The following is a 26716-nucleotide window of genomic DNA, read 5'->3' on the forward strand; positions in this document are numbered from 1 at the left end:
ATTATTAGATATTGCACCCGGTCCGCACACGGCCATTTCGATACTTAATTAGTGCGTCTGCTGCCGTTAGTCATCGTGCAAGTAGTGGCTTCTCTTGATCGTAATTGCAGTGCTGGTCTTTATGCCACTGTCAAAATCAATACAATTTGATTGAATTGCTTCATTATCTGTCAAAATCTGGTGTTAAAGCCTACGTCCAGGTATACCATATTAAACAGTAGTTCACCATCCCAGCCAGCCATCTGTATATGTGTATATGATATTGGCGCTATATCGGCCTTTCAACGAGATCAAGAATAGCAGGAATTGTTAGATCTCGCGGTAACTGACTTCGGGTCAGTGTCACATTATTACTATGTGCATTGACCTGCCCTTTACCTTCGCTTGCTAGCAGTTTCCGATCAGGTTTGTGACAACGGTAGGTCAGGCGACGTAACAGCGACGGCGACGGGTAGCGATTTAGCAGGCACGGGACGTATTTCTGATCGCGTCAGTTATGACGATGTTGTTGCTTTTGCTATTTTCACAATAAACTCATTCCATTATTGCACCCTACGGACCGCATCGCACCGCACCGCACCCATTGCGTTGGTAAAATGGCTAACAGACATAAAAGCCTGACATTCACCGTGGACAGTTCATAGTTGAGCCAGGTTTAATAATAATTAGGTCGCACTGGTGATAGCAACACTATTCTATATGGCAGCATTTTTAGAGTCCGAAAGCCCTGGACTACGATAAATTACGACGTCTATGAGTTGAGTAACGAAACAGATGATAATTGTGCCTAGCTAAAAGGAGATGCTCATCTGATAACAACAACAATAACATAAACAGAGCTTTAATTCTACGGATCGTCATCGCAGTGAACGCAACAATACCGGCCATCAAGATAGCTTTTCACTGGGAGAAGACTATTTGACCGGACAGGCAGTTATACCGTTGGCGTGCTTCACTAGTTTGCACCAGCTCATCGAGACCCGTACCACTTTAAAGCAACCATTGCCTTCCTTATTTTCCAGTCTGCCGTGACCTGCAACGTGCTTGTCACTTCGCTACTTGTGACTGTGACTAAATAGGCTCTCGTACTCTGCCATGGGGAAGACGGACTAGATGGGGGATCGGGAAGAAAAAGGTGAAAAGTGAGCGAAATCAAAAACAAATTGACCCGGCGTGAAGACAACAGGAAGCTCTTCCCAACAAATCATCTATCTCAAGGGTTCCGAACATCGATGCTAATCTCAGTATAATCAATTTCGTAGCTGCAGAATCAAAAAGCAGTGTTTGATGGAACTTCAGTTGCTGTGAAAGGGATTGATTACCATTAATAGCTGGTTTCAAATGGTGTCCTGAACGAGCAAAGCTAGACAATTCGTCGTTTGGATATGAGCTTCGACACACTTTCAAAACTGCCAATCTGAAGAATCATAGAACAATGCTATAGTAGTAGTCAGTACCCGCAATCGGGTTAGTTACGGCTAAATCACGACGGTGATAAGGTGACGGTGATAAACAATACCAAAGAAGTTAGCTAATCGAACTGTTTCCTACCAGCATGACGCTAACGTGCCTCTGCGTCTGCCCATTTCCCTTTTGTTTCCTTTTGCGCTTCGTCAAAAAACTTCCATGTAACGGTGGCGAAATTTGAAATAAGTTGATTCTTAGAACCTGAACAGAATCATAATTATGTCGTTGTTCATGAATAAAATAAACATAGCCGTTTAAATAATTGGCAAGATGGAGCAGAGTATTATCCTACGTTAGCAATCACACACGTTTGTAGCGACATTATCGGTGTTTTGGACAGAATATGGTGCTTCCCAGTAACAGCATGGTCGTACCAGTAGAATTGCTTGCTAGACGCAAACTAGAATGAGAAACAACGGTCCCTTCCTCGTTAAAATCTAAACAAGTGTCCGACAATATGGAGGCGACCGTCAAGCTGAGGAATTGTCCGTCTCGCCGCTCTATTAAAATGGCACCTTGCTCGTTTTTACTTTTTTGTGATGCACTGCAGTCACTGCTCTCATGAATACCTGTAGCTACGTCATTGTTCAGATTCCCGACTAATGGATGAATGAAGTTTGACGTATCATCACGATTAAACGTGGGTTGAAAATCAAAATATTCCCTCCTGCTGATCTTAGAATAGACACCGGTCTATGTAGAGCCTCAATGAGTGATCCGTAACTACACCAATGGTAAACCTGACCGACGCGAAATAAACAGACAAACAGTTGAACGACGAAGTCCCATATCACATTAAATAAAAACCTATATAGCTGTTATCGAAAAAAACAAATTCGCTTCTAGTTGTTGCCCACAGATAGGCTCATTTCTATAAAACCCATATTCTTGTGAAGGCTCTTTTTAAGGTCGAAAATTTTCGTAGTTGAATCGCACCGGTTGAGCATACGCTACATCATTCTACACTACTTCAATCGTTGATTCGGACGAAAAACAGACGAATCGAGTTCTGAGATTGTTTAACATATCGTATATACGTTTTCTGCTCGTAAACTATCATCAAACTCATAAGGCTTGAGTACCTGCCGCTGAGGCGGTCGAAATGGAAGGACGAAATTCCGCGCGAGAAGGCACCGACCGAACGCCGCTGAGAAAATTACAACTGCAGCCTACTACCCGCGCAATAACAGTAGCAACACACACACACATGGTATTCTGTTTTATCGGGTACACGTCTCCCAACAAACAAGTTACAACGGTGGTCTCTAAGCACCGTCAGCAAGTTCTCTTATGGCTTCTTCGTCTCGTTGGCCACTAGGCGTGCAGTTTAAGCCCTGTATATGTGTATGTATGCAACGGGCTCTCATTATGGCGATAGATTATCATTATCCTGGTCAGCCATAGCAGCTAGTGACGTCGAGAACACGATTAAAAAGCACTGTCGGTCGCTTGATGGCGAACGTTGCGCTTCTAGGCATGACTAGACACATTCATCGACTCGTATGAAATACAGCGGCCGCTAAAGTCGCAAGCTTCAGTTATATACATATACATCTATATACGAAGTGGATTTTTCGACAGTGAGAAAACAAAGAACAAACATCAACAAAAAAACCCAACACACAACTTACGGAAAAGACGCTACTTTTAACAACAGGGAAAAAATTAGCTTCGTATAAATATCTCGCCTGCGCCTCCGAGTGAATCTGAGGCGTTCTTCTCTGGCGTCCGCATACGAAGTAGAAAGATCGCAACGGACCTAGCGGGCTCAGGCATCAGCATCACAAGACAGGAAGGCTACACACCAGGCCACTGCAGCAGATGCTCTGATGTAATGGAAGTGGTCGAGTAATAAACACGACGAGATGACGACCTTACCGACTGATCCATTACTATCTCACCAACTTGATATTTTTCGCAGGTGATTGGCGCCAGTTGCTTGTGGTTGTACGTTAGTGGAAAGGCTTATGCATTTTCTACAAAGAAAATTGCCGCCTTGTTTCATTACAGTACATATGGGACAGGTTTCTAATTTAAACGAGCGACTGCTGAGCCAACAAATTAAACAGGGCGAAGAGGACAATACGGCTGCGGCGGCCAAGAGCGCTGGCCGTGAAGCCTACTGTTTCCTTCTGCCCATCCAGTTTGGTCAACAGGTGAAAATCGTTCAGAAACGAAAAGCACGAATAGGGCTTCTCCCTTCATGAGTTGTTCCCGCATCGGGGGTCTCTCGTGGGGACAGTCTCCTAGCGAGCGAAAGAAAGCGCCTTGCGGCTGGTCGCAACGGACCTGTATCGGTGGCAAACGTTATGGTGACTGTTTTTCTAAAGATGTATAATGTCTAACTAAGTTTTGCCATGTCGACAACTTTGGCCAGTATTGGAGTACTTCACCATAGTTAGTTACGTTCTGTAGGTAAACCGAAGTGTTTGTGCCATTAGCGTAGCATACTAATAGAAGTTTAAACTATGCTTGCCTAAATTATATATATATATATACCTCAAGCCAATGTACCTTAAACATAATTTTAGTTAAAAAAATATCTAATATTTTGCGTAATCACGCACCCAATCAAGCTTCATGCCATTCATCTATACACCACAGTTATACTACACTCTAGTGCCAAATAAAAGTATCCACGAATAGCCCAGGAGAAAATTATGAAGCGCCTCTTTGCTGCACGACGGGCAACATTCGCGAGTATATACGGGGAAGGGTCGCAACTGTGCTCGTCACGTTACTGGACGCCATTGTACTGGCCGCAAGGAAACCTTGAACAGATCGAAAACAACAAAAACAGCGGATATTCTTCGTGCGCGGAGATCTATATGCGTGAAGAACTGCCGCTAGTGTCGCTACTAACTCTTCGTAAACGAAACCTAATTGGCTGCAGTTTATCCCTGCAGATCCGCTTTTAACTAGTGAACCGGTATCAGAGCACCCACAGGGACTGGGCTTGAAAAGACTCCGATTTGAAAAAATCCCGATTTGTCTTTACATCATTGTTAATTTTCGTTTGAGGCGAGTTTAATGGATAGAAGCCTTGAGGCAGTGGATGTGTGCTTGGTTTCTGTGTTATGTTCCGGCCATTTGTTAAGATGACGGCGAGCAGTATCGTAATCATTGCTAGCAGTCTGCGCGCATCAAGCGACTGGCTGGCGCTCGTAGCCAATAATTAAGTTTTTTTTTTAAAATTTTTATTGGCACGTAGTGTCATACGATTGTGCCGTGAAGTCTGCAAATTTTCGTATCTTATACTTGCCGAAAAAAAGAAACACAAAAAAGTGCATGTGTAATGACTCATCGACTGTGAAGGTACCCGTACATCCGCACAGCTTGAGGGTAACGAAGATAGTAAGTGAGCTAAACGGAATATTATATAAAATATATTTTATCCGGACTATAAAGACTGGACAATTTTTCTATTACTGGAAATTATTACAGAATTCGAAATTCGAAAATTTTCTTGACGAAAGTAAAAAAATTATCTGCTCACATTATATTCGTAAACGCTTCAGTAGACCACAAACTATTTTTACCTAGAGCTTCGTAAAACCTTGCTTTTTTAATACGTGCAATGAGTCTCACTAATTGACGTAGATGTAAATGACATACGGAAAAACCTATGTATACGGGAATGTCACGAGGTAGCCGCTAGCGCAAATCGATAGAAGCAACTGTTGAAGGTCTATAGCAAAACTTAATTTTAAATTCAGACAAGAAACACGCGATTACCAATGTCGATATGGACCTACATTATTCGGCCGATACTCAAGGTGCTATTTTGCAAAAAAATTTTCAGCGTCCCATAGCTATCAACATATCAGCTCTCGTCGGACACGTTGGCAGGCGCACCAGGCAAAGTATCACCCTTGAGTACGCAAAAGGCATATGATAGCGGATAACTTAATCACAGTTGGTTGACAGTATCAGTTGGTGGAAAAACGACCGTCCGGAATTAAGCGGATAGCAACCATGATCGATCTTGTCTAAGTCGGCACGATTATTCGAAAAAAAAACTGATAAAAATCAGAGCATTTAAAAAATGTATTTTTCTTTTAGAAAATATATCTGGACATTTGGTATATGGCCAACGGGGCATCAGCCAGCAGCGCAGATCGGCCCTATAGGGAGACAGCGTAGAGTGCTCAGTTCACAATATGCTTTTAGCTGATAATGGTTAGGATTCCTAGAGCGTCAAACTAATTACGGCAGCAATGACGATAAGCAAAAGTTGAGCTGCGGTGCGCGCGGGTAGCCTAGGGCGCTAGCAGACGCATCTTTCGATAAATATGAAATCTATCAAACGACTAGAGAATTTCAGATTTATGTCTGTTAAACGTAATGTATAATTATTAAAAAAATAACACATAAGCGTAAGATAAAAATTCAATAGCACAGAATATAGGCCGCACCCTAATAATGACTATTCAAAGGACAAACAGACTATTCTGCCAATCTTCCACTATCTAAAGATAGCTGTTTGCTCTAAAGATACTTATTATTTGCTTCTATAGCTCGAAACGCCATAGACCACAAATAATATGATCCAGTTAGATCATTTTATTTATACCCTTATATAAGGTTATGTTGTTTTTGATGGCTGGATGACAGACTGGCGGTTCTAGTTCTCAACAAGGTGCAATCGCCTATGAGCGTATAGCTGCCCGTTACAATGAAGCAAGAGAAAATGAAATGCGTACCCATGATGATGAGTCGCCGGACATCAGACAGCGACGGTGAGGGGAAGCAAGAAATCGATTAGAATCGGTCGAAAAGTAAACGTATGGCGGCGGATACAAAAGTACTGGACAAAACGTTTTTATCTGAGTATATAATCATCATTCTGTTGGTCAAATATTTGCCCACGCCGAACGCACTCAGGAGAGACGGACGCCAGGACAAAAAGGAGCGAACAAAACGATCTTGCAGAAGCGATTCAGACTGTGCAAGGTAAACGCTACGTGTGCATATTTGAGTATACTGATGGTTCAGTTTTTGCCAGATTTCCCACCAGGATAGACGGCGAACGCTGAAGTATGATGTTTCTTCTAATTCCCCCACAGATTCCGTATACGAATATATGTGTTTATTACAATATTGTTTACATTAAGTTCCTCTAGTGAAAATAAGATGAAATTAAAGTAACAATGTTGAGCAAAAAGGATTATTTGACAATTATTATAATATATTATATAATTTGAGTTATGATACTGGCTGTACAATATGTCTCTAGTAACAACAATTGTTTCTTCATTTATGTCTAATACTACTATTATAAGTAGTCAGAAACATGTTCGCATTTGTAGTAAAGGGTATTGCGCCGATCGTCCTAGAGAACTTAACAGAATTATATTTTTTATTTTCATTTTTCCGATCTATATATATCGATATATTTAGCGTTGTTGAGGGGAGAATAGCGCATTTTCACGGGGGAAGCCTGTTGTCTAAAGGCTTCCACACTAAAATTAGGTTCCGTCTTTTTCGGTGATTGACATCGTGGGCTTCAAGTCACGACAAACGCAACGTATCTTTCTATGGCCTCTTCTGTGACGACATGTATTAACGAAGCTGCTATATCCGAATTTAATAATTGTACATCGTGGCAATAGTACTAGATAAGTGCATGCAGCAATACTTCCAATGCTTTTACTACATAGTTTTGAGCTGGCCCGGACAAGGGCATCACGTTGATTACTAGAAGTTTTTTTTTGATGAATACAGAGATACGTGCTCTTTTTGTCACTTCATCACTGTCTACCTATGAAAATCTATTTCACCTATTTCTTATTTTGGTCGCTTATGTTCTTACTTAGTAAGTTTGGCGGAGTTCCGCGGCAGGGATCTTTCAGTTTAGGATAACGCTCGTAAACACTGTTAAGCTTTTCAGTTTTTCTTCTAGCCAATAATCGTATCGTTCGCGAACCTGACAAGACAGAATAGTTTGGACAAGCGAACAAACATACCCTGCTACCCTGGTGCTCTCGCCAACCCAATGCTGCTTAGTATGTACACTGCACGTAACCTACCCAGTTATGCCTGCACATTGACACAACTTACAATACCATTTATCCCATGGCTAATAACGGTGTACGATGCGAAAGGATTTCGAACCTATACAAATGCCGTCTGAAATGATCGTCCACTGTCTACAAGAAATAATGAGGTGACGCGCTACTCGGAATTGTGTGACTAAGCCTAATGCAGGACATTGACGTGACAATGTCTCTAAAAACTGATATGTTTAAACGGACAGACCGCGCGCTTCTGCTGATTTTCCCGCCAGCTGTTCATACGGTGAAGCGATCGGACACACTTAAGATCGGATCAGCTGCCGTGTGCAGTGATGACACCGATCTTCATTTGTTTACGTCGTACACGAAACCGCGCTAAAGGCCCTATCGGCCTTTTGTTGTCCTTTATTCTTGTTTGATGTGTATCATAAAATGTATTATTTTTGTTGTTGTTATTACTCATTCGCTAGCTAGGATTAATACTAGCAGAGCTGTTATCGTTTCCCATTTCAGCACTGACACTTCTAGTAGTAATCATTCTATTTGTAACAAGGCACATATGTTCGTAGTTATATTGAGCAGATTTATTTTTATCTATATTGTACCTAGTTTTCGGTGTACGCGAGTTCCACGCGAGATAGAGCTTCACAAAACTGTATCTCCGTTTGGCTGTTGCGCACGTGGGGAATGGCTCCACGTATGTATCTATGTGTGACATATTTCTATCAAATGCATTGCGCTGCCTTGAGGGGGCTAAGGAATGGTACTAAATGCGCTGGGCTAGATAGCTGGCAATCAACTGAGTGGGTCGTGATCCTGAGGAGTGGCTTCGCGATGACGGCAACGGTTCGCTTGAAGCCGTTCGAAGCCTTTTAAAATTCGCCAACAAATTTAGCAATCTAACGCAGTCTCCTATTGCCCGCTACAGTTACTCTATTGGCACAATAGATCGGTGTACTTTTGCTGCTGAGCTAGAACTCGAGACGATGGAACCACAATGGTAACAACGTCATCGACGACAACATCGATTTATCCGCCAGAGATAACGAAAATAGGCGAGAAATTATAAGTGTGGTAGATGGAGCGCAGTTTTAGCGGAATTACCTCGGCTGCGCTTCGTGGTTTACGATAGCGGAATGTTGGCAGCTGACTGCAGGAGCAGTAAAACGGATGTATGAACCAGATAAATTTGAGCGTTCCGCAGTCACCGCAGCATTCAATGTCGCCGCTTTCTACGCGGTAGCGTTTAAAAAAAGTGACAAGATGACAAACAGTCATAGCAGTATCGTATAGGTTGAATTATAAGTCGAAACGTAGAAATCCTGAGCATAGCCTATTTGATATGCACAGTCTATCAAACGGCTATTTTCTAGTCAATATTAGGGGAATAACGCGTACACGGGAATTGACATTGGAAAAAAATGTTTGCCAGCTAGTTAAGCTGACTGGGACAGTATAAGTAAAACCAATGCGAGGCATTCGCCGTAGAACCTTCGACTGCTTCGAGGACTGGCAGGAACTTTAAGGCCCGGCAACTTGAAACTGCCCGAGTACAGGAAGGCACCTTAGCAAGATAGCATTACTCTTACAATGCCTGCTACTCTTGAATAGATAATCGTGAGTTACGCGCCTAACGCAAGCAGACTTCTAGCAGGTTAGGATCCCAGATGGCTTGCAAATGCGTTCGTCCGAATCCTGCTAAGAAAAAATAACAGGAATCGGTAAACAATGCTAGAACAAATGACAAATGGATACATTAGGCAATAACATACTCTTCTTAGAGTGTAGATAAATGATTGACAAATTCATAAGAAGAAAAGTGCACTGCGATGCAAACCAGTACCACGGGCTACTAAACGGCTGCCTGTGAAAAACCTAAAAAAGATAAAACAATGTTCAAAGCCATTAAATACTTACGTAAACGTGAGAGTTCCGGGAATAAAATCAATATCGACATCAAGTAAGTATTAAAAGTACACTTGTCACCCAATCGAGGCTACAAGATGACACAGAGTAATTATGCGCCGATGTCCCTCAAAGGCAGGATCTTGGCAACCTGCGGACAACGCTGATCCCCGTGATGAAACAATTTCTTCATATGGCTTCACTGATAGATCGCAGTAGGTAGGAAATCCCTTTACGGTCATTTCGTCCTTAATGCGCCCATAAGCATTACCCATAGTTTGTCGTATATTCTCAGGGCTAGAGCAGAATTTCTGACAGTAAAGGACAGAATGCAGTCTTCTCTACTTGTATTTTTAACCGGCGGTTGGCGTGCGACGTAAACGCATTTTTTTTTCAATGGTATAAAAAAAAACGACAAGCAACTATAATAGCCACTTTTCTATTGATATTTGTGTTGTTCAGCTTTTTGTTCCCTCGGAATGATCTCCCCCATCGCACCCTTCAATACGTAGTAATACTACAGAACTACTTATAATATAAGCAATTGATGACCACCGGAATGCACGGTTAAAAATGGATATATAGTATGTAGCTCTCTCTGGATGCTCTGATGCTGGCGGATTTGTCCTGCTTCGTATAGGACCTGGCATGTCAAGTTAGAAACGTCTACAGCGCGAGCGAAAACAGCTGTCTGATAGTTTCGAACACTGAACAAAGGACAGCAAGACCGGAACAGCGGAGAATAAAGGAAAAATGTTGACACTTGCGTTGTTTGTATCGTATTGATTCTATCCTACTGATTTGTGACGCCGTAGCTACGGTCAAAGCTGGTAATGCCGGTATAACCAATAGCGACAATTTCCTGGACAAAAACCAAACTACTTGAGTGTTTCATTGCGCCAGATAAACGAGGAGTGCATGGGCGTATAAGGTGAAGCGGGCTATGCAAGAAAAGATCTGTTGTCTGAGCAATACTGTGACAGGTTCGCTATACCATCGTCGATTTATTAGCTTTCGCTGCTACTGACGTTTGTGTACCCGTAGCGATTTAGGAACCCCTACCGAAAATAGTTCATCTTTAGGAAAATGTATCAACTTAACTGAAAACTGTAACTGAGGGCACTTGACGTAATTATGTGTCATCGTCGTCGACTATCTATTAGACTAGAAACACTTTTTCGTGCGGTCGAGCATAGAAAGAATGATGCCAATCATTCAACATTATTTATCCGCGTGACAAAACTGGATTGTTTGTAAGAAGTCGAATGGGAGACCAAAGGTACAGTACAAGGCAGCTTTGATCTTCAGTGTCCCAAAACGGGGTCAGGACAACCACTTTCGGACCACACATCACAGACATTCGAAAATGTTAAAATGAAGTAGAAAATGAATCGTTCTAGAAAATTAGGTCGCAAGTATCTTCGCTGGAATCTACTACTTTTACCCAAGCATAAAATAGCGCATTGCAATCTATTCGACCTCTACCTGGGAGTCTGCAATGGCTTCAGCGATCCTGCGCGAGTCACAGTGATGTAATGCAGGCTTCAGATGAGTTAGCCATTTTCATGCCAGTTATTTTCATATCTGTAACCCTAAGTACTCACACAAATAGCTTGTCCTTTTTCTTGTTTAAAAATTACTCGTTCGGCCACGAACGACACAGAGGAACGCGGCGTGCTTTTGTCCAGATCAGTATGTCCTGTAAATAGCATAGTATAAAAAACTGTCACTTCGATTTCTCGCTAGAATCACAATAGGCTCATACTGATTGGTCAGTCGGAAGCTCGCAACGGTAAGTCGCATAACAAACGACCTCTTCTCTTCTACCGTCATCAACCTCTAGTTAGTCCGTGTTCGTTGTATCGACTTAAACCCACAGTAAGCCTACAAAAGGTTTCCTACATGCTTGACTGTGTTTTGGCTGCAGTCTACGTAAGACCCCCGTTGTAAATGTGTGATTCGATCTCAAATACTGTGCGCAACAACAGGGCATGTTGGCGCCAAGGCCAACAACGGCGAAAAATCCTCAGTGTTAACTTGTTACTTGTCGATCGAGCGCCTAAGGATGTTCCATCTTGCACGATTTTCGACAATAGCCGTTCAGCGTTGTACTGAATAGACACAGCGAGCTATTGGAAAACGGCCGGCAGGACAATTTCAACAGGATTGTTGGCAACAGCAGGAACGCAGCCGACAAAGCAGACCAAGTAGAAGTCGCCTGAAGAAAAACTGGAACAGAGACAAAAACGATCGATCGTTACTTTTTCTCTCGCGAGTGCCAGAAGCCGGCCACAATCGGGACTGGTAAAGAACCAATTTCTCAACAACGACGAGTCTACGGATGGGTCTATGCTGTTCGCCCTCATCGGCCCGTTAGTGGGAAGCATACACAAAGCAAACCAGCATCGATGTCTGGTCATCTGTGAACACCAAAATCAGGACAGAAAATAGGCGTGACGGTAAGAGTTACCAGGGCGCGAAACGCGAGTGAAGAAAGGATTGTTAAGCCACTGTCGTTTCTCCTGTGCCAGTATGCCGTTACTACTGTGCTTCAAATACTCGACTTCGTTTAAATGTCGCGGGTAAGCGAAATCCACCCTGGTCTAACGAACGCAGGTTCAACGTGGAGCAGACTGCCGAAGTGACATGATACCTACGATGCTCACTGTCGACCGAAGTGAATAGAGACTGAATGAACCTGTTCAATAGTAGAATACAATCCCCATACTAGAAAATATGATCGTAGCAACGAGAAGAACACAGTGCTCGAATAGCCAGCGTTTAAGTTGGTCGACTTTCTTATTAGCCACTGTTGAAGCACCGCTTCAATCGGTAGAAGCCGTGATCGACTTCAGCAGCGCCAAAGAGTGTATTTCTGACGGGATTGTGTCACGACAGTTTTGGCCAATGTACTTCATTTTCACTACCGGCCAAAACGGCCATAGTTAACACAAGTAAGGCTTTTGAAGATGCGGAAACCAGCAGTAAGCAACCAACTGCTCTGGCTACTAATTGTATCCACATAGGAATACATACTCAGACACACACACACACACAGTACACTTAAAACAGAGCGGTCAGTCAGTGGCTAAGAGACGGACACCTGCAGCTGGGACTGTCCAATTGGCCGTTGTCCGATATTGTCCTGGCTGCCTTCGTCTTAGGCACCGACACACAGCAGTAGCTATACCTAAGCAATTTGTCCGTTTTTCAATGCCGCTGTCCTGAGCCGGGTGCGACGGTCCATACCTCTTAATCTCAGCCTGTGACGACTGCACGATGTGCAATTGGCCAGGATTGTGATTTCATGCCAATAAGACCAGCCAATACAAATTTAAGCATTCGTGGCTGATAACAGTAGCAGTAGCAGTAGCAGCAGCAGCAGCCGCCTTACTAAAAGGCACGCGAGTGGCGTTTTTCTTGGTTCCGACGGACGCTATATCTGATTCATTGTCGAAGCTAATTCAATTCTTAGACAAGCGAAAAGCATCCTCTTGACCAACCGTTGCATTACATAGGTCATTAGATACGATCATCATGGCTCAATAGTACCATAATCATGATGATGATTCGTACTACCTAATGTAGATGCTATCAGGACAGATGGAGACTGAAGCCCATGCGATAAATTATTTTCTATTTCTTAACCATTGCTTAAAATCACTTGTGCTTTATTATTCCCATAGCACTGGGCATGTTCTGCAAATACTTACTTATTATATAATTATGATTCGCATCGATCCATTCGTTTCTTTTGTATAGCTACGGAGCAATATTTTGGCGCTCTGGGAGAGCCACTTTTACCGTACCGATAAATCGAACCGAACAACGTGGTAGTAGACGGACGCACCGCTTTTACGGGTCGAAGGGAGGCGGCTTATAAAAGCGAAATGTATCGGCTAAAAAAACTGAATGAGTTTTTTTCTACATTAATCTGTTCCCCCCTATATTCGAGTCCCGTTCCGCAGAACGAGCAGAATAGCGGGAAACTGACGCGAGGTGGAACTGACGGCGCATCCTTGAAACAGATAGGCATCGGGTCGAGAATACTGTATAATTAATTAATGTATAATTCACTTTTTCGTCCTCCTATATTAGAGTCCATAGCATCGGCTACATTTAGTAGACTAGGCAGGGATAATTCCAGCGCATCCTTCAAATGCTCGTCTACTGAACGTCCATTTGTACGTAAATTTTTGTGTGTATGCCATATTACATCAAGCAAGTATGAGCCATTGTCAGGGACGTTTGACATATAACGTAGCAGCACTTGGGGATCGTTGCGCCTCTGCAACGTTGCAAATTTTCTCTCTACTATATATAGCAGGAAAGAGACTAACTGCTCCGCGTCTCGCCAAAGCCATATACCACATAGTGCGTATGAATGAAGGGATTTATTTTTAGACATTCATAGTTCGTTATTCGTTCGCTTTCTCGACAGGAAGGGTTGTGGGGGCAGGAGGATGCGGCGGTGGGATGTTCTAATGCCGCCAGCACAGCTAATTTAGAAATAGAGCAAAATTACAAACAGCGGACAAATCGATCAGACACAAACCATTGAAAACAGAACGAGCTAGTTCGTAAGACTCCGAGTCTTCGACTGTGTAGACACATCTTCTGCTCTAGTGGCAACGACATTAGTAATGGTTACGCGGACGCAGCAGCCGGGAGTGGGATACAATCGACTGTGAGATCTGCGCAAAATATCATCGGCATCGAGACTGGTGGCAGCATTTGCAGAAGCGCCACGCGTGGAGTGGAATATAACCAAATTCTGCGTACAAACAGCAGACGCCTCGGTACCGTCTTAGTGGCATACCGCCAAACTAAAACCATGACGCCAAACAATGCGTTCACGCAGTTAACAAACACCACGGATGTCGATTCGATCCGATTCTCCTCGTACTCGTATCTTCAAACAGCCCACGATGTTTCAGCTGCTGCAGCACAACTGGAAAGACGAACCATTGCCTAAGTCAATGTAACGTAGCAGACGTATCACGGACGCTACGTTTTAAAAGGTGTCAATGCTGGCCAATGGTTAAACGATGATGGCGTTGAATGCCTCCCGCAGAGAAAGTGAGCTAGGTTAACAAGGGAGCTGCTAACGTCTATAAATAACTGGCTGTTTCATCACTATAGAACGCGAAAAGGAGCAAACATTGTTCTTGGATTAGCGCTTTTTCTGTGAGAGGAGAACGCAACCGAAGAGCGCACTGCAACGGAACGCTTCAGCTGGCGATTCTTCGTCGTCGTTCCCTCCCAGCAAACAGGAGCCGAGCATTAAGCTGCTAGCAGCGGCCGTCCTTAACCGTACGGATGAGCGAAAATCACTGTGTCAGATGGAAGAAAGCAAGTGTTTCGGTATATATACCACATAATAGAGAGACGGGGAGAGGAATGTGAGTGTACACTTCACGTTATGATGACGTCATATTGAGGGCCTTGAGCAATTGCCCCAGGTCTTCATCGCTAGAAGAGGAACTGCTGTCTTTATTAGTTCAAGAAAGTAAAACAGACGTTTTGAGTACGCCTTTACCCAGCTACCATTAGTCATAGTCATGGATATTATGATAGCTGGAATCGTGTGTATAATTCGCATTTACAAAGTGTTATATCGCTCGGACGGCTACTTCAGCTGCTTGTGTGAGCGCTGTTAAAGAGCTAATGGGAATAGTGATAGCAGCCTAATGGAAGTATTCACTCCAATGTATCAACTACGATCACTGACAAGCGACAGTTTCATACGGTCGTTGCGGGGTCTTTGTTCTACGTGTCGAATCCACTATATTATTATAAAAGTGGCTTTTCTGTTTCGCCGAGACGGTCTACCAGCTGGTGCCGATTTTTTTTTATTATAATACAAGAACTGACCTATGCATATATATAGACATATATCAATTCTTGTCCCTCCGGTTGTTTCGTCGCAGCTAATACAGATACAATACAATTGGCCCATGCTGTGGCCCATGTCATTTTGCCGAATTTTTCGCCGGCTTCTACATAGAGTTCAACATTTTGAAGAAGCGTTCAAAGAAATTGCGTTACCTTTCGACCAACGCCAACGCCCCCAATTCTTCTAGATCGACAGTAGCGCCAGAACGCAGCAGGCGATTCCCAACGTCAGGTAGTAACAACGCTTATAATTACCTATGCAGTCATATAAGTAAATCCCAAGCAACACTATCAAAGCAATGCTAGTACCACACAATAGAAATCGTCAATATAACAGGAGGCGTTCTAATGCTCTGTTTATCAGTAGCAGCGGCAGTAAAAACAGCCGTAATGACAACAACGATTAGCAATTAAAAAGGCAAACAAATTTTCGTTTAGCTTGTCGCTGCTCCGGCCAATGTCCATTGCTTGTTTTGTCGGTCGCCACTTTTTCGCGAGACTATTACGATGCCTCGAATACTGTTGCGCTGTGCCATCACATACTAAGTTAAAAAAAAAAAACCGTTTTTGTCTCTCATCGGAACAATAACTTAGTACCTACTGTTGCTCGTCTTCATCAGCAATGCTCGCATTGTTAGGATCCGTAGCAACGCCAATACAACAATCGCTATGAACAAATGATCAGTTGGCAACAGGGTTCGGTGCTCTTAACGAACAGCTACCGCAACGAACCATGCAGAAGTCGTATGTTTTTCGATTGCAGTTTGCCTTTGCGTTTTGTTTTTGATAGTAGAGCCGATGTCGGCTAGAGCTACCTTGAGCTATGGGCAGCGGAAGATCGCACCTTCAGCAGCTGCGTAGGAGAGGCGAGGCCAATCTTTGAGGCGTCACCAAAGGTTAGGCAGCAGAAGCTGTAATGGTGTTATGCGGCTGGTTGTGGAAATGGAGGGACACATCACGAGAAAGCCGATTTTGACCAAATGACAATCGCTCGTCTTTTTCGCTGCATTGCTAGGACGCCAGCGTTAATCTTGTTGCCGCTGTCAACGATCAGCACGCTGCTTCGCTTGGATTTCCCTTAAATTTGTGACTTTTCAGTTGGCGTTCTTCTTACAAGGCGTGAAAAAACGGAAGGGTTCAAAAGGAGACATTGAAAAAGTCTGTTGCACAATGGATAACGGGGCAGCAAGAGATCAAACAGTTTGACGAAACAGATACGAACATGACGACAAAAGAAATCTATGCCTGTTTATGTACTTTGTTCCATGAATACTATCGTAAAACATAGCTGTTCTATGATATGCAGGCATAGTCAGTGGCGGGAAATGCGTACCGTCATGACCGACTATCAAGTTATCTCTTCATTGTAAACCATCGAATCATAAGTGTAATCTAGAAAGCGTCAAACGATACGGATAGCTAGTTTTCATCGATCTAGGACGTGACGACGTGGGTCCCCTTTAGGTAAAGTAAGTTAAGTTACAGTAAAATATAAAAACGTCAGTTGCATGTGAATGTTCACCGACTGTGGATTTATTGCTGTCTTTCGAAGTTTACATTAAAGATTTTTTAGCTAGGGACACAGTGTGAGAGGATCCCAGATCTGTTTACGAACTCAGACCGACGATTCTGCCTTTACTCATAAAAGTAGGTCGGACTGGACGACAGAAATTTCGTGTCACTTTCCCTGTTCTAAACTAAAATACCTATTACGTAGCTTACTACGCCAACATGCAACGATTACGTCGAGCGAAAGACGTCTCTTGTTTGGACTGTTTCACTCACTAGCTATACTACCATACCATACTGACGGTTGTGTAATGAGTTTTAATTAAGGCTATTGTAACATATATAAAGTCGACGGATACTACGGGCGCCAGAACCTCTACCTTTATTATTCAACGCATACTATACTTCGTATTTAAATGACACCTCCCTCTTATTATTCCGCTTAAACTGTAACCCGCCTATTCAACAATGGCCTAGGTGTGGCCCAGTTGTTCGAGTCCTGTCTTGATAGGTAAAGTCACAGCTTCCACGCCACAACTTTGCTGGAAGAAGTCGACTAGCATTGAGCGAAAGAAAATTGCATGAGAACGTGTGCAGAGACACACGAACCATTCTTCAGATAAAATTGCAACCACACAGAATGTAATAGACCTAGCCGAATGTCGGTAGGAGAGAACAAATTTCAGCTGACACTATTCACTGCATTGTCGTGACCGCTTCCAGCTGCAGGTGGCGCTACAGTCGTTCATCCCGCGTGAGTACAAACTCGGTTCTTTCAGCTTTTCAGTGATCAGGCACAAACGCCTCCGGCCTAGCAAAGGCGGCTAAGCGTACCTTTGACAAATTCACTATATGCCTTACCAACAGCACACTGCGGTAACAAACATTGCGACATTATCCGTTGAACTTCTCGCTACTTGCTATTATAGTTGTTGAATGTATTATGCATAGATAGCTAACTTAGAATAAGTTCCATCAAACGCTGGCTTAAATCATGCTAGCAACAGTTGCAGCTGCATGGTCAACGTGCCAAAATCGACGACGATGTGGTCTCCAAAGTGCGGGTGCGTTCGGCTTCAAGTGACAATAGCAGAAGCGCCTGTAGAAGTTGAGTCTTTATAATAGCCAGGGTCATCAGCTAGCGCTACACTCAACAACATTGGCTTACTATCTATGGCATATGAGCTACTATGTATTGGCTGCCGAGTTATAATAGTACGCAAAGCAAGAAGACTGCCGGTGCGAGTGATCAGTGCCGTGCTTGAAGTCCCATACTCTGTTCAGCGTAAGTTCCGCACACAGGTTTAATGCTGTTCCAAAAACTAATTGCTAACCTATCCATAGAGACATAAAATGTTAATTTATTATCAGGATTGTAGTTTTCATTATTCAGTTCACATTGCTTTAATTAAAACGAATTAGCTTGATTCGTATATCAGTTTATATATATATATATATATATAAAACTACCACACGCTTAAAAACCGCTAAAATTTGAAAAGGCACTTTTCAACGAATCGCATTCACCAATTAGTCAAAGATGAACGACAGGTGAACGGCTAACGAGGTACGTACTGAGGTTTTCACTATAAAAGAACGAATTTTCGTGGTGGTGATTTCAGTCTGTGTAAGCAAGTTCACTCGGAAAACTGTCTCTGAAAACCGCTAAATTTGGGAGCTTCAAGTATGTGTTTCTGTTTCGGTTCTCATTGAATATTAGAAGACGGACGTCGGAGTACATCTCAGAAGAAAAGTCAATGGTTGACTTTCGTTTTTTTTTTTCGAGAATTCAATTCTTCCTTATGCTTCTAGCAAGGAATATTGCTGAAGTTCTTCATCTTCATGATAGATAAAAATTATAATTATAGAATAAAAAGGTTATACTTTATGTTCATTTGATAAACTACTGGCTTAGTTGAGTATATAGCTATAAAAGGCGACGAAATCAGGTTACTGTGACTTGTGGGCTCTGCTAGATAAATCGTATCACTTACTACGACAATCCCTCATAATCACGCCTATCAAAACAGTATACTTCAATTCTTCAACGAATTTTTCGGCGAGGGAGTGCTTATATGATCTTGTAAAGTGTTCACTTCGTACGAGCAAAATAGACAGCTTGCAGTTATTATTTCAATAATTGCGGGTTTTTTACACTTATAACGTGGTTAGCTCGAAAGTAAACTTTGCACGTTATTTAGATCACATTAATGTGTTGTTGAAAACGGGATTTGATGTCCGTTTTAGCGAAGAACTTTTACAACTGTGTTTCAAAGGTTTAGCAACTTTTGAACGCTGAGAGAAAATGGCGTGCTCGATTGCTTCTACAAAAAACAGAAACGAGTTTTTACGCCAGTAGCTTGAATGGCCTTGCGTTTTGTGCTACGACTATGTGGTACCGGTTGTTATTCAAGCAAACAAAAAACACGTACCGTAAGATCACGGCGTATCATTTACCTCAGACTGCCTTAATTAAGACGTGCAGATATGGCCACTGTATGATTAAATGCATATAACAGTGGACTCTTCATTCTTGCACGTGTGCCAAGGAAACATGCGTACAGCACGTCAATAAAAGAAAGTTGACCCATAAGTTTCGTGTCGCGAAATTACACACTTCCGCATATGACTTTTTTTGTCGAATTTGTTGTTTTCAGATGCGTCGTCATACTGCAAACGTAGCAGTCGAAGGATCTTACATGCGTACGCCTTTTCCTCTCATGTCTAGCCGCTTGCATCGTTATCGAACGTATAGTTGATTTACTCTTTGTAAATTGGGCATCCTTGCCCACTTTTCTCTATCTCAAATAATTGTTTAAAGGCAGCCATCGTGATGACGGCGGTATGCATGTGGCCGGCGGCGACGGGAAATAACGACTTTGCGCCTTGTTCCCTCGTCGACATTGGCAATGCCCACACAACGGCTATGAGAACAGCGGGGAGCCGTTCGGATATGACGGGAAAAGTCCGCAGTTACTGCTTAGTGTATCGTGTTCGTCGCTGTTGTGGGCATTTGCTATTGTTTGTTGTGATTAATATTACTGCCCGACGTTCTTCGGACGTTCAGCTGCTACTAACGATGCCTTTACTGATGATAATGGCGTTGGTCATCGGAAATTTTGCTCTGTTGTCGCCGAACGACGCGTATCGACCAGTGGAATCACTCGGTGACACTTTCGTTCGCTGAACACCCTGCGACAGCACTGCCACGTCTTCCGCTGACGGTGTTTCCCATTTCGACACTGGCTATTTAAAACTCTCCGAGAATCTCAGCAGTCGCGACCGCAGAATCAGCAAAAGCAGCTGAGTTTACGTGTAACAAAAATATCCTCGTAGTCAAGCTAATCACCATTATCATTACTGCGGACAGTTTTGCTGCAATTGTTGTTATATATATAAACATATATAAACGCGTCAGCAACGGGGTAAACAGGCAGCGGTGTCCAATGGGTTATGGGTCGTCTTTGAATGGCACAATTACAGCTGTGAGCAACAGTGGATAGAATTGAATAGAATAAAGATGCGAAGAGGCAGCTAATGTGACGATCGTACGATTGACCCTTCGGTGACGTTGCTAGCGAACGGCGACAACAAAAGCGTCAGCCGATAGTCGAAACAGCTGTTCCGGAACGGCAACGCAAATACAGAGTAGTAAAAAAGTATCACGCTGACCCCTCTGCGCGTCAGTATATCATTTACCACTGATACGTTAGCGAAGATAGTTAAACTATAGCTTCATTCGGATCGTATTATGACATTGTTTTAAGCACGTAAAAATATCATCTCAATAATTAAAAGCAGACTCAGAAAAATCAAGCTTCAGTGATTTATGAATCTTTTTTTTGTCGTGCAATAAACAATCTCAGAAAAATCTAAATTTCATGCATATTTATAGTAGTTGATGACCGAGTTAGAGTCAATACAGCCTTAAGACCGAAATAATTGAGCGTTTACTAAAAATAAATAATGTTTGATTTTTATTAAAGTAAGCTGACTCATGTATAACAAGCTGTATAATCTAAAATTAACCGACCAGACATTGCCTACAGAATTACCAAAACGTCACATATTTATAATAATAAATAAAACAAAAAAAACTGCTAGGCAGTTACGGAATCTGCAGCATTTACAAACACGATAATAAGTGATCTATAGTGTTATGAAGCTGCCATTCTCCAATCCATCTTCTGTGATGCGGTGCTTCGTCTTCTTGATATGTAAGCGTTTTTGTTGCCAAAGGACACCCATATTGTTTTTTTTGCGTAGCTGACACATTGAGAGCATCATAATAATTTCCTACTTTCTTCGTCATTTATCTCCATTTGCTTTGAATTTCTTTTTGTCAACGTTATCATGACATAGCCTGCTTGCTTTAGCTTTTCCCTGATCGTGAAGATCTTTTTTTGCCAACAAGCATTAAACGTATCCCCTATTCCCCGGGCAGTGGCCCTTTTCCTTTACGATGTTGCGCGTACGATTTTTTCCACAATTCCAAGTCGAGCAACTGCAATTGCCACCTGTTTCGATGGTCTTTCTGTATTCCGCTTCAACGCGTTGGTACCTCTAGCCGTCTTCGTAACTCTATCCACTCTTGCGTCGCGCTGGGGAATGGGAACAGCTGTTTTGTGCGTTCTTCTATTCGTCGCTGGGCTCACTTTTGAATTGTTGGTCGTGAGTAACTTTGATTGTTCGACTCAAATGAATAACGAGCAAAGACCATAGCGTAACATCGGCCACAGCGAAATGTCTCATTCGTTTCTGTGTTTTAGGCACCGTGTTTCCGTCTAGATACCTTCATCTATTGAGTGGAACATGCGAAGGATTCCAGGCTGACTGATTCAGGGTGACCGGGCACTGCAATCAACCGCAAAGTCGACTGGTGTACAAACGACAATCGCTTACGACCATTTGTGCTAAATGGCAGCTATACGTATAAGGCGACAAACTGATATTATCAGTATCAGAGATGGATTACCCACGAGCAAATGAACAAAGCAATTATTCGTCGGACCACAAAAAGATATCCGGAGGAAGAAGTATATGGTCTCTAGAAACTTCTACGATAATGAATAGGCCGATTACAAACATGGAACACGATTTTAAAATTTAGTACTTTCTATAGACATGTCAACTGCGCAAACGCAAGCACGCCCTTCAACCACATGTAGTGACTGATAAATAAAGGGAAAATGCTGCTTAAAGATGATAAGATGAATACAAATGGGCGGATATAAGAAGCTCGAACGAGACGACGCTTAAGCTATTTCACCCCGCGGTAAAGACTGTGCAGAATATAAAGGGCAAATAGATGTTAGTGCTCTCCAAGCGACCAGTGTAGCAGCGAGAGCAACGAAAAAATATGATAAAATTTATTAAATTCGTAGTTTTTTTTTTTTGTCAGCAAGTGTACATACCCTCAATGCATCAAACTGAGCAGGTATCTGGTAATCAAAATGTTGAATATAAACCAACATCGTTCTATATATCGCACTCGGATTTCTAGAGTAAATTATCCTTCAAATGCGCATGTGGACTTCGCGCATAGGCAGTGTATTACAGGAGAAAATCAAATAAGACTTATGCGATTGTATGCCCAACGTCAAAAAGCCACTATTGAAATGATCATCGTTCACGTAAAAGGAGATACCTATTCTCGCCCCGCACGCCTCTTAACCCCTCGCGCTGGTAAAGGTTGAAATTTATCAGAATTCCTTGCCTTCCTACGTGGGGTTGCCCCCATCCGTTAAAACATCCGCAAACGCAGAAGCGATCGCTATCTATCTCTTTTCCGTGATTGTTGGCGGCAGTCATTGATGACCTCAGAACAATCAAATCACTTGCCGACATCGGCAATTTAAGCCGCCCGCCAAAATATGACTGTGATACTACAACAAGAATTACGTTTTTAGCTGATTTTCATACTTCAGCTTTCCTGTAGTAACATCAGCAGTAGTAGCAGCAGCTCCTCGGTCGCACTTAATTTTCACTTGAGCGGAAAACGGACGCACAATACTTCATTTGGACCAGTCACGAGCCAAAAATAAAAATTCGCGTACAAAGATGAACGAGAAACCACGTCAACGAGGAAGAATCAACTACGCCATAAGTAAATCACTAGTTCATTCCATTCGTACGTGCACAGCTTTTAAATGCGCCGCAGCATCGCTCAAGTGGACCTTTCCAACCCCGGTAACATTAACGATACACTGCCATTCATCTGCTAGGAAACAGACATGCGTATAGTATCTATTTGTATCCGTGAGTGAAAACTGGTTGTACACCGGTGTACATCTTTGATTAGAAAGAAAATAACCTGCATAAGCAAATAAAAAGCTAATCCTTCTTTGGACTTCCTAAACGAAGCCTATTCGGACATCATATAATGCGATCGTTCATCGTAAGCCCACGGCAAGTTGCAAAAACCAGTCACAGGCAGGACTTTGGAGATTCTGACCAGCTTCAATTGAAGCTGCGAATTAAATTTCGTGCGGAAATTGCCTTCGGCAAACTTTGATTTATTTTCTTTTACTATTTGTATTGCTGCTAGTATGTCTGGCTGAAAGTGAAGCCCACCTTCGTCTCACGCACGTCTCTTTAATGGGGCCCACTCGATTCACGTACGTCGTTGAGAAATCGGCCGAAGTTTGGCTTCAACTAGGACGAAGACACCGATCCAATATGTGTATTAATAACAAAAGGAAATCTTAGACTCTTAAGAAATCTCAGAACAGCCCTTATATTCCAATCGAATACAATAGAATGTGTTACTTCATGAATGACTTTAAGGGTCACACGATCTGTGTCCGTCTATGGAGCTCCAGCTACGTAGGCACAGTGGCACCCCTGCTAAAGGATTTCTTACTATTGAATTAGAGTCATTTTTTGCATAGTTATTGCTATACTCATGTTAGGAGGTCTATCAGCGTTGATTCAGATCACGCATTTATGCACTCATAACTCTCGCACGGTCTTTTTTCTACGCCAAGACGACGATCGTCAAATATAACGATATTCTTGCAGCCTAGAGGGACCCAATATTCGGCCAATGCGAAAACATAATACGATGATAAAGATAGAATGATCAAAACGGCTATTTACTCTGTATAACAATAAATCATCATAATGATGCTGCATCGTTGAAAATTCAATAAAGAAAAAGACTACCGCCCAAATCATGTAAGCTCGTAAGGTAACGAACATGGCCTTTAACGCTACTTATTGTTAGCGGCAAGGGACGTGCACTAATTTAATAGCCTCTACGCGCATTCCGACCACAGGCTCAACTGTCTGACATACATGCATCTGTTTTCAGTGGTTGTATAAGACGGCACCATCTTCGTGAAGTTCTGCTACGCGTACCCATACTTCTATTTGTAAATGTTAAAATTGCATAAAATGTTATGTCATTATATTTTTAACTGCCAGCTTTGAATAACGAAGACATATTTATTGCTACAAACGGTGAGAAGTTCTACAGGTTTGTGTTGCAGGTTCGAACGGTTGTCTCCACGATAGCTTAGCGAGTAAGCTATTTCCCTGATAGTTTAAGAGACTATCGTCTCTTAGACTGTCGTCTAGGCTCGAACCCGCGCGTAGACAAACGTTGTCAGCCCGTGTGTTTCGTAGAGTTTGTTTCGTGCTGGGAACTAGCCAACCGTATGATGGAATTGCTGACAACGGTACCGGGCGTAGAACTCGAAACGGGGAGTTCTCAAACGGTTATTCCGCCCTAGTAGCAATTTTACAGCAGTTGGACACCACAAGCCTTTAAATATATCAGGCAAAGACTAAGAACTTTTCATTTGGTTAGCCTTGTAAGAAAACATTCAGAACCTTCAATTAGTCCTGATCTTCCAGAATTTGTCCGCGCATTAAGTATAGAAGGAACCGGTAATTATATTTACACGACGATGGGAAGTCTCCTGATCTTGATAGGGGAAACGGCAACACTTTACAGCGTCTTTCGAACAGACAGCGTCACATATTTCATGAAGCTTGATGTCTGAAACACGAACAGCAAGACAGTGACTGACGGGCAACTGGTCGCCGACAGACAGACAGACGTCGCAGGCATGAGCGAGCGAGATGCGGTAAGCGGCACGTTGCGTGTGGCCACAATCCTACATCCTGCATATATTGTCCTTGTTCGTTAGTTGTTCAATCGAGAATGGTCCACCAGCGAACAAGCAAAGATATTGTTTTCTTGACAATCACCAGCGCCATACATTACGGATGTATTCAAATCACAGTCGCGGCGACGCTAGTTATGGTGGCGGTGACGATGGATACAAGTAGGACGCCCGATGAAGTCACGGCGATAGAATACATTTATACTTATGATTCGAAACGGCAACTGCGCCACCATCCGCCTTCGTTGTCGCATCAGTAATTATTCTAATGCGCTACGGCCATATGATTTGGGGCCCACCACAAAATGAGAAGATCATGCGAACTTCCAGTTCAACTCGTAACTATAGGCCGCTGAGGTAGCAGTCACTCTTCCTCATGTTTTTCACGTCTTCATCACAGAGATAACGAATGCTGTCCCTTTTGGGGAAAATATTCTTGATTCGAGAATTCCTTTTTCGTCAATATTAGGATAAGAGGTTATGTCGAATAGATCCGAAGGAGGTTCATTGAAACAACAAACAACAACTTAACTCTGCGTCGTGTGACAGCCTGATAGATTTTTCCCGTGCCTGGTGCGATGGCTGCGGTGTCCGGTTAATGGAAGGTTCGGCCAGATCTGTCTGGGAGCGATTTGTCAGGGTTATTGAAACCTCAGATATATTGTTTTGTTCTTATAGTACGTACGTGATAGTTTCAATACACTATCTTTGTTGTCTTATCGTGACATCAGACAAAGAAAAACAAGAAAACGGCTGTAGTATAATTATCGACTCCAAAAGAACTGAAGCCACTCCGAAAAAAATACGCGAGAAATGGCGAGAATGGTTCAAAGCTGGTGCTAACAGAAGAAAACAATACACAATGCAAACAAAAAAAAACACGAGTTGAAGAAATTGACTCTTCATTGAATCGTATAACCATGTCTTCAGCTTCCAGAGTACGGAAACGGACATGATAAGCGGATCGTGGAAATGAGCGTCGGATGTTTTTCATTCAGGACATCTCGCTACAACATAACCAGTCACAAAACATCTTACCCATTATAAATAACTATAATTGATAATGAATAACTTAATTGCTAATAGTAAAAAGCGCCAAAAAAGCGTACACGTTTAGATTCTGATTTCGCTTGATCGTCGACGACGAGCATTCATAGAACAGGTATTGACCTCGCTACCGATTAACCTTGATAATCTTTCATATCCAAATTGACTATTAGTCAGCTATTATTAAAGTAAGTTCTATATAAAACGTTAAAAATTGCAGCTGGTTCCTACATTTGTTATTTTTTCTTCCATGTTAATTGTTGTTGGAACCGTTACTGTGAGAATCATCGGTGCGATATCGTCGCTTGCGGTAATCATTAAAATCCAATAGTTTAACGTTAGTGGCCGCGCGCGACGAACACCCGATCCAAGTCAAACGCTGAATTTTTGTCGTTATATATTGAGATTTTTTCTTCGACGTATTTCATAAAACGAGATTGTCACGATAGCTTCTACAGTGAAAAGGTGACGGCCGTAGCATCGGTCGTACGATAAAGAACACCCATAATTCCGACTTCAAGATTGTTGGTGATATCGTTGATCGATTATCACGGGAACCGCAAGGAATTATTTCAATTTGCCCCCTAAGCAATATGGGAAAGGCAATATATATGGTGCCGTGATAGAGCTTGTCTGCATGATAAAACAATCTATGCTAACAATATTTGACTCATTCATATATTGTAGAGAGACTTTCTTTCATAGTAAACTGTTTGCTCCATTTAGCAAAATTGCCCTGGTAAACTTGGG

General features: G+C 42.5%; 1 protein-coding gene and 1 long non-coding RNA gene across 3 annotated transcripts in view; both read right to left on the reverse strand.

Moving 5' to 3' along the window:
• The window catches only part of LOC111259454 (protein Skeletor, isoforms B/C), a 51205-nt gene that overhangs the window by 18159 nt on the left and 6330 nt on the right, over positions 1-26716 (reverse strand). The window lies entirely within an intron of this gene.
• Positions 7251-17538, reverse strand: LOC147753635 (uncharacterized). The gene is made up of 2 exons (XR_015310593.1): positions 10991-17538; positions 7251-9176 (listed from the first exon to the last, which is right to left on the reverse strand). It is a non-coding gene; the product is annotated as an uncharacterized LOC147753635 (long non-coding RNA).

This window comes from Varroa jacobsoni, unplaced genomic scaffold (assembly GCF_002532875.2).
Source record: "Varroa jacobsoni isolate VJ856 unplaced genomic scaffold, vjacob_1.0 scaffold_333, whole genome shotgun sequence".
Classification (NCBI taxonomy): Eukaryota; Metazoa; Arthropoda; class Arachnida; order Mesostigmata; family Varroidae; genus Varroa; species Varroa jacobsoni.